Here is a 9712-nt window from a genome sequence, read left to right as displayed (position 1 = left end):
ACAGGTTTTGAAAGGCGGGGCTTGATCTTTTGTGTTGAAGGACGAGTCTTCATATTGGCCCAATCAGGTGTGGCAGAACTAGTTTTGCCCAATTCTGGGACTAGTGAGGATGTCAGAAGTCTAGTCTCTGGGATGTGGGAGAGGGAGGGGCCTACACCGCCCTTTGCTTGCTTTCAGTTGTTTTTCCTTGACTGTTTATATACATTGTCTGTTTTTCTCCTGGGTTATGAGTCTTTTCTAGAGATCCACAGAGTTTAATATGGAATTTAAGACTCTGGAGCTAGATTGCCAGAAGGTTTGAATCTTGGCCCTCCCACTTAGTGTCCAGACTACGCGGGCACTTTACTTTGCCTCCCCATGCCTCACCTGCCTCATTTGTAAACTAGACATGATGGAGATGTGGATGTTGTGATGATTTAGTCGATTAAGGCATGGAAGGCACTTAGAACCGTGCCGGGCACATGTGCTATATATGCGTTTGCTTTTACTATCATTTCTTAGTGGTGTCTTGTTTTTGTTGTTAAGTGCTGTCGAGTCGATTCCGACCCATAGGGTTTCCAAGGAGCAGCTTGTGAGCTTGAACCGCCGACCTTGCTGTTCAAACGGCTTTGCAGTCAGGCAAAGTAACCACAGCGCTACACCAGGTCTGGTTGGTGCTGGTTATATTCTGTGGAATCGGTTCTGACCCATAGTGACCCTGTACAAGGTTTCCAAGGCTGTAAATCTTTACGAGAGCAGAAAGCCTCATCTTTCTCCTGCGTAACAGCTAGTAGTTTTGAACTGCTGACCTTAAGGTTCACAGCCCAATTTGTAACCACTACGCTACCAGAGCCTCTTATACCAGGTGTAGAAGCTCTTTATATACCAGGGAAATTAGCCAATAGAAACCCTATGGATCACAACTCTATCCTCAGGAGCCAATCACAGGGATGCACCAGCCAGCATCTTGTTCCGTTGAGCATCAGGTCATTATGAGTTGAGGGCAACTACCAACATCCATCATATGAGCAGCAAATATGTAACCAAGTTAGTCTTCTGTTGCTGTTTTTTACATTTTTACTTTGGAATCAGCTTGGATTCACATGCGGTTTTCAGAAACAGTACAAAGATAATGTACACCATTTAGTTTTTATACTGTATACCTTTTAGTTTTTCCCAGTGGTGACACTTTGCGTTAGAGTCCAGGCGTGGCACTGTAGGATAAATATTAGACTGCTAAATGCAAGATCATTGGTTCAAATGCACCAGCTGCTCCTCAGAAACCCTATGCCATGAGTTGGAACCGACTCAACAGCACTTAACAACGAAACTTTGCATTACAGTATCATAATCTGATACCACAATATCACAACCAGGGTATTGAGTTTTGACTGATAAGGACATTGGTAATCTTCACAGCCCTCATTCAGATTTCACCAGTGTTATATGCACTTATTTCTGTGTTCATGTATTTCTTTCTATGCACTTTTTCATGTGTCCAGCACAACATCCAAGGCACTAATCGGTTCCATCACAAAGCTATCTCAAGCAATACTTTTATAGCCACAGCCATCTTCCTCCTCTCTTCCCACTTCCTCACAGATAGCTCTGATACATCTGAAAACCGCTGATCTATTCTACTTTCCCATTGAAGAATGCTATGTAAATAAAAGCATACAGTATGTAACCATTTGGGATTGGTTGTTTTCACCCACTATAGTCTCCACAAGGAATGCTCATGGGTTACAAGTTGGATGGCTACCCTCCAGTTAGCCATCCATTCTCTGAGGGAGAAGAATGAGGCTGTTTGCTCCCATAAAGATTCACAGCCTCAGAAACCCTACACAGGGCCGCTATGTATCAGAACCAACGGCACATCACCACCACCATAATATAATCCTTTTGAAATTCATCCAAGTTGTTGCATGTATCAAATGTGTATTGGTTTGAACCACAAGGTCAGTGGTTCAAACTCACCAGCCACTCCTTGGGAACCTCATACAGGATTGCTATGAGTCGCAACCAACTCGATGGTACTTTTGTCAAAAATCAGTTGGACATGTTTGTGTGGGTCTATTTCGGGTATTTTGTTCTGTCTCATTGATCTGTATGTCTATGTCTTCCTAAATACCACATTCTCTTGACTACTGTAAGTCTTAACTGGTGTGGCGCTGTGGGTTAATGCGCCAGACTGCAAACCCGTTTGAACTGCAAGTTCGGTGGTTCAAGCTCACCAGCTGCTCCTTGGAAACCCTATAAAGGGTCGCTATGGGTTGGCATTGACTTGACGGCACTTCACAACAACACCAACAATGACGGCACGTAACAACAATGTTGGTTAGAATGACCTCTCTCACTTTACTCTTCTTTTCATAGAATGTTTTAACTGTCACTATTATTTGAACATTTTATCGTGGTTTGGGTGGGAGTTTACAAAGCAACTTAGTTTCCCATTCAACAATTTATACATATTTTGTTTCATGACATTAGTTTCAAGCCCCTCCATGTAACAGAACTCTTCCTACTTCCTCCCTGGACTCCCTGTTTTTATTGGTCCATCTTCCCTGCCCCTTCCTGACATCTGAGCTTTGTTGTGGGGTAAATACGACTCTTTTGGTCTCACATGTTTGATGGTTTATAGTTATAAGGGGCACATCCCTCACCAGTGTTATTGTTAACTTATTAGGCTATTCCTTGGCTAAAAAGTGATCCCTAGGGTGGGGTCAGTGGGTATTGAGTTCCTCTGAAAAATATTTTAGGGCCACAGTCTCAGGGGTTCCACCAGCTCTATCAGATCAATATGCCTGGTCTTTTTTATGGTTTTGAATTTTGTTCTGCATTTTTCTTGCATTCTGTTGAAGACCTTGTATTGTGATCCTGATTCGAGTGGTTGATAGTGGTGGCCAATTGCCATCTGGTTCTTCTGGTCTCAGGCTAGTAGAGGCTGTGGTTTATATGGTTCATTGGTTCTTTGGACGCATTGTTTCCTTCACTCTTTGACTTGATTCACTTTTCTTTGGTCTGGTAGAAGAGAAACCACTAGTTGTACTTTAGAAGGCTGCTCACAAGCCTTTCTGATCCCAGTCACTACTCACCAAAGTAGGATGTAGAACGTTGTCTTTATGGGCTGTTGTTGATTAGCGCCATCAAATTGGTTCTGACTCAGTGACCCTGTATAGGGTTTCTGAAGAGCGGCTGGTGGATTTGAACTACTGACCTTGCAGTTCAGTGCTTATCCCACAGTGCCACACCAGGACTCCATTGCTATGTCAACTAACCTAGATTTCCCTTAGCCGAGTGACTCAGTCCCTCAAGGTGTTTGGTTATGTTTGTACCAGAGTATGTTTTCAGCGCATTCAAATCCATACGTAGACATATCCTTTGCCAAATCTATGTAGGCTCTTGGGTATACTCCCATATGCCATCCCACACCTGTTCAACCAACATACCTACCTATGTATCTACTAGTAGATTGTTTGTTATTCCTGTTACTGCAGGACCGTGTGTATAATTGTCTTTGCTGTGTATTTCCTCTCCCTTCACCCAAATTACTATGTCTGTTATCTTGTTGTTTAGTCCCATAGAGTCGGTTCTGACTCATAGTGACCCTGTATAGGATTTCCCAGGAGCAGCTGGTGGGTTTGAACTGCCTACCTTGTGGTGTGCAGTCCAGTGCGGATCCTACAGCGCCACACCAGGCATTTATTATCTAGTTATTGGTTTTCCTTCCTTCTTCCTTTTCATCCCTGGTAACCCTCAAAGATTTGTTTTTTCTATGTATCAACCTTTTCTTGACTTTTATAACAGTGATCTCATACAATATTTGTCCTCTTGTCATTGACTTATTTCTCTCAGCATAATGTCCTCCAGGTTCATCCATCTTATGAAATGTTTCAATGACTCATAGTTATGCTTGAATGTTGCCTGATATTCTATTGTGTGTAGGTACCATAGTTTGTTTATCCATTCATCTGTTGGTGGACTCCTTCGGTTGTTTCTAATGCTGCTGCGGATATCATCGATAGGCTTTACACCTAGTAGTGGCATTGCTGGATTATATGGCATCTCTACTTCAAACTTCATGAGGAAGCACCATATTGCTTTACACCATTTTACAGTCCCATTAGCAGTGTCTGAGTCACAATCTTCCCACGGCCTTGCCAGCTTCTGTTGTTTTCAGTTCTTTTCATTCAAGGTGAGAGGATATCTCATTGTTGTTTTGATTTGCATTTCTCTAATGGCTAATGATGAAACACTGCAGGCACTCACTCATCTGTGCCAAGAAATTTGGAAGACAACTACCTGGCCAACTGACTGGAAGAGATCCATGTTTGTGACTATTCCAAAGACAGATGACCCACTGGAATGTGGAAGTCATTGGTCAATATCGTTAATATCACATGCAAGCAAAATTTTGCTAAAGATAAATTTAAAATGGCTGCAACATACATTGACAGAGAACTCCCGGAAGTTCAAAGCAGATATGGAATGAGGGATATCTTTACTGATGTCAGATGGATCTTGGCTGAAAACAGAGAATACCAGAAAGATGTTTACCTGTGCTTTACTGACTACACAAAAGCTTTTGATTGTGTGGATCATGACAAGCTATGGGCAGCATTGCAGAGAATGAGTACTCCGGAATACTTAATTGTGCTCTTGAGGAACTTGTACACAGACCAAAAGGCAGTTGTTTGAACAGAACAAGGGAACACTGAATGGGTTAAATTTAAGAAAGGTGTGTGCCAGGGTTGTATTATTTCACCATAGTTATTCAGTCCTTATGCTGAGCAAATAATCTGAGAAGCTGGATGATGTGAAGAAAAGCATGGCTCCAGGATTGGAGGAAGACTCATTAACAACCTGCGATATGCAGATGATACAACCTTGCTTGGTGAAAGCCAAAAGGACTTAAATACTTACTGATGAAGATCAAAGAGAACAACCTGCGGTATGGGTTACACCTCAACGTAAAGAAAGCAAAAATCTTCACCTCTGGACCAATAAACAACATCCATATAAATGGAGAATAGATTGAAGTTGTCAAAGATTTCACTTTGCTCAGATCAACCATCAACACTCATAGAAGCAGCAGTCAAGAAATCAAATCACGTATCACACTGGGCAAATCTGCTGCACAAGATCTCTTTACAGTGTTCAAATGAGCAAAGATGTCAGTTTGAGGACTAAGGTGCGCCTGACCCAAGTCATGGTATTTTCAGTGGTCTCATATGCATGCAAAAGTTGGACAATGAATAAGGAAGAACATAAAAGAACTGATGCATTTGAGTCATGGTGTTGGAGGAGAATATTAAAAGTACCATGGGCTGCCAAAAGAAAAAAAAAAAATCTGTGTTGGAAGATGTACAGTCAGAATGCTCCTTGGAAGCCACGATGGCCAGACTTCATCTCTCATTCTTTGAACATAGTGTCAGAAAGAGCCAGTCCTTGGAGAAGGATATCATATTTGGTAAAATAGAAGGTTAGAGAAAAAGAGCAAGACTCCCAATGAGATGGACTAGCACAGTGGTAGCAGCCATGGGCACAAATGTAGCAACAATTATGAGAGCAGCACAGAACTGGACAGTGTTTCATTTTGTTGTGCGTAGAGTCACTATGGCAGTTAGTAACAATAGCAATGGCTAATGATAATGAGCATTGCTTTATGTATTTGTGGGCTGCTGGAATGTCATCTTTGGTGGTCTGTTCATGTCCTTTGCTCATTTTAAAATTAAGAGTTTTGTCTTTTTTGTTGTTGAGGTGTTGAAGTGTTGAAGTTTTCTACAAATTTTAGGGATTAATCCCTTGTCAGAATATGTCATTGCCAAAAGTGTTTTTCTATTTTTGCTCTTTTGGAGAAGTCTTTTGATGTATATTTTGTTAATTAAAACAACAACAACAACAACTTATTATTAAGAGAGATCTTTTCAGTGTAGCCTTTAGGAGTGTCCTGTATCACCTGGAATGGAATCCAGATTCCCACCTCAGCTCTGGGCTGAGATCCCTGCCTGCCTCCCAGGCCTCGTCTCTCTAGGTTTCCCCTGTCACTGGACTGCAAATGGCAACTTTCAGTTTGTCTTTCTCCCTTCAGTACCTTTGCAAGTGCCGTTTGAAAGTGGTTCCCCCAGCACACTCTTCACCTAGCTGACTCTCATTCTTTCTTCAGTTCTACTCTCCAGCTCATCAGGGAGCCCTTTCCTTCCTCCCCTCCTACCCACTTCTCCCTGAGCTGTGTTCACTGTTGTACCTCAGGGTTTGGCCCAACATGATGCCTAACACACAGTAGGTGCTCAGTGAATGTTTGGGGTAAGGAAGGATATTTAGTGTTTCATTCAGTCCTCCTCATCCAAAGAGGTCAGCTTCATGGGCTGCATGGTTCTGACTCCCTCTCTTTGAGTTCCTGCTCTCACTCCCAGGCTGTAAGGACCTTCCCTTGTTGTTGTTGTTGTTGTTGTTAAGTGCCGTCGAGTCGGGTCCGACCCATAACGACCCTGTACAGGGTTTCCGAGGGTGTAAATCTTTACGGGAGCAGAAAGCCTCATCTTTCTCCCGCGGAGCAGCTGGTAGTTTCGAACCGCTGACCTTAAGGTTCGCAGCCCGATTCGTAACCACTACGTTACCAGAGCCCCTTGAGGAGCTTCCCTAGAGGACCTTTAAGATCTTGGAACTAGCAGGAAAATGCACAAAGCTGGGGACTGGGAAGAACAGGCCCTGGGGAATGAGCCTTGTCAGAAGGGACTTTTGTTTGTTATACAACTCTAAAGTTTTTATTAACTTTATGGACCAGGTCTTGCTTGAAGTACTTGCACACATATACTTTTTTTTTTCCTTTTATAAGTTTTGATTCTGAATTGAGTGATAGTTTACATGGGAGAACACCAGCTTTACATCCATCCTACCGTATTTTGTTTCATTGCAATGATTACAATCTCCTCCATGTATCATCATTCAACATTTGCTTCCAATCCCTCTTTTTTTTTTTCGGATGTACACTGAAGCACTCAGGAACATACAACCATTCAGACAACCAAAGGGTATACACAGCTGCACACTAGCCACCCCCCCCCCCCCCCCCCAGCACACAGCCCCTCTCCAGGAGGGCCACACCACAGAGGTGGGGTTTGGGAGTGATAAGGGAGAATTTGAGGTCAGAGGTTACAGATGGGGTGTGGCATGTAAGGAGGACCCTGGGTTCACCTCCCTCCTCAGCATGCCTCCTAGCTCACTCAGATTTGTTGTTTTCCTCCCTACACTGTCCTTCCCCTGGGCAGGCCACTGGGATCTGCTGCTGCAATTCTCCATTCCAGATGAAACTGGCCTGCCCCTGCCCTGGGGATATGCTTCCACCTGGGACTTGTCTGGGCAAACTTTCTAAACAGCACCAACAAGGTCCCAGCTCCTGTGGAGTAAGGCCTTTCATTTTCCCTACAGGGCATGTGGACTTGCCTCAGCCTGCTCTGCCTGCCCAGCCGAGGGCCGAGGGCTGTGCCCGTCTCCTGTTTTCTGGTTCCCTATCCAGGAAACTCTTTTGGGTGCCAATCATGGAGAAGTCAAGGGGACTCCCATTACAAATGGTTCCTCCAGAGGCCAGAAGGAGCACAGAAAGAGATGGCTCCCCTGCCACTTCCTCAGAATCGGTCCTCAGCAAAGCCTTCAGAACCTCATGCAGTGTCAGAAGAGGATCTGCAAAGCCCTACCTGGCACCTTCTTGGGTTTCCAGGGCTGTTTGGTAGACTTCTGTTGGTGGGTACTTGGTCTTCTTTCTCTGGAGAGACTGGAGTGTTCAAACTGCCAACCTTCCCATTAGCAGGGGAGCACTTAACTGTGCATACCAGGGCTCCATGATGAATCTCTAAACCAGTCAACTCCGGCTAATAGAGACCCTACAGACAGGGTAGAATAGCTCCCCAAGGTTTCTGAGACTAAACTGATAGTTCATGGAGGGGACTGCAATCATTGTAATGAAAAGTATATGATTTGTTAAACATAAAACTGATCATCTGCTCTGTAAACTTTCACTCAATTCACAATAAGTTACAAAAAAAAAAAAAAAAGAAAAAAAGAATTCTGAGATATAGGAGCAGACAGTCTCATTTTTTTCCCCCTGATCTTTCTGGTTAATCTATCCAGATCTCATTTTCCACACAGCTGAGTGAATGTGACTGCCTTGTACAGGGCCTAACAAAGTCACACACAGGTGTTAACCTGGTACTTCTAAATGCTTGTTAAAGAAAATGACTCCCTTGGTTTAAATTTAATAGTGGTTAAAGCACTCAGCAGCTAACCAAAAAGCACTGTTTTTGTTTCATGCCATCGAGTGGGTTCTGACTCATAGTGATCCTGTATAGGGTTTTCAAGGAGCAGCTGGTGGGTTTGAACCGCCGACTGGGTGGTTCAGGCCTACCTTGCAGTCCAGTGCTTTACTCCACAGCACCACACCAGGGCTCCAACCAAAAAGTAGAGGGTTTGAATCGAAGATCAGCAGTCAGCTTCCCTAAAGGTGACAACTTTGGAAATCCCATGGGATAGTTCTGCTTTGTCCTACAAGGTGGGTATGAGTCAGGTCAACTTGAAGGCTTCCGGTTTGTTGTTGATTTAAACTTAATCCTTCACAGAAACTGAAAACTCATGATAAAGACAGTTCTGGGAAGATGTTTAAACCAAATAAGTCACAGCTAGCCTATAGAACACAGACATACTAATGTAATAAACCAATCTAAGTAGCTGCTTTTGATTAAATGAATGAACACTAATAATTTGAAATGCCTCCTCTGGGAATCCCCTAACAGTCTGTACTGTATATAAGCTAGCTGAAATTTAATGTGATGAGTTCATCTCTTCAGAAGGGTGCTCCTTGTTTGGGAACATGTTTTCTACCCAACAAAATCTATTAACTCTAATTGACTTATTGACCAGAAATTTTCTTTTGGCAGTTCTTAAAGAAGTGGTTTTCAAATCAGTAGCATCAGTATTGCAACCACACCCTCCAAACTGGAAGAAATGTAAATTCTTAAGCCCACTCCAGACCTACTGAATCAGACACTCTGGGGGCTTGAGGCCCAGCAATCTGCTTTAAAAAGCTCACTGACATTTGAGAACCACGGCTGCACTGCACGAGAGTGTGGACAGTCCCAATTCCAGACCCTACTGGGACATCAGAATCACCTGTTATTATTATTATTATTTTTAATGTTTTATTGTGAATTATGTGATAGTTTACATGCGAGAGAGAACATTAGTTTTACATTCATCCTATCATATATCGTTTCATTGCCATGGTTACAATTCCCTCCATGCATCATCAACTAACCAAAAGGTATACCTTGCAAGCCTGCCCCCCCAGTCATCAGCACACAGCCCTTCTTCCTCTCTGGGTCTAAAGCCGCTCCATCTCTCCATGTCATCATCTCTGCCTCCATCTCTGGTGTCACTGGTTTTCCGTTCTTCTCCCTTGATGGTCCCAGGGACCTCCGCTCCTAGACTGCAAAGTCAATCACTCCCCTCCTTTTGCTACAAAACGTCTACCTTTACATTTCCAGCCCTCACAGTCAGTCCTGATAACAATTATTCACCATTGTATCACAAGAGACCTATCCGTATTTCCTTTTATCAGCTTCGCCTAGACAGATTGGATACTACTCAGTGGAGATTCTACCTTCCTTCACACCCTCTGGATCTAGGTTTCCTCTTGAAAGTTTGTAGGCCAGTCACTTCTTGCCTTTGTAGCCCCCCC

This window comes from Chrysochloris asiatica, unplaced genomic scaffold (genome assembly GCF_000296735.1).
Source record: "Chrysochloris asiatica unplaced genomic scaffold, ChrAsi1.0 scaffold00034, whole genome shotgun sequence".
In the NCBI taxonomy this organism is placed as follows: domain Eukaryota; kingdom Metazoa; phylum Chordata; class Mammalia; order Afrosoricida; family Chrysochloridae; genus Chrysochloris; species Chrysochloris asiatica.
The sequence above is the reverse complement of the archived record's forward strand: the minus strand, read 5'-3'. Positions refer to the sequence as shown.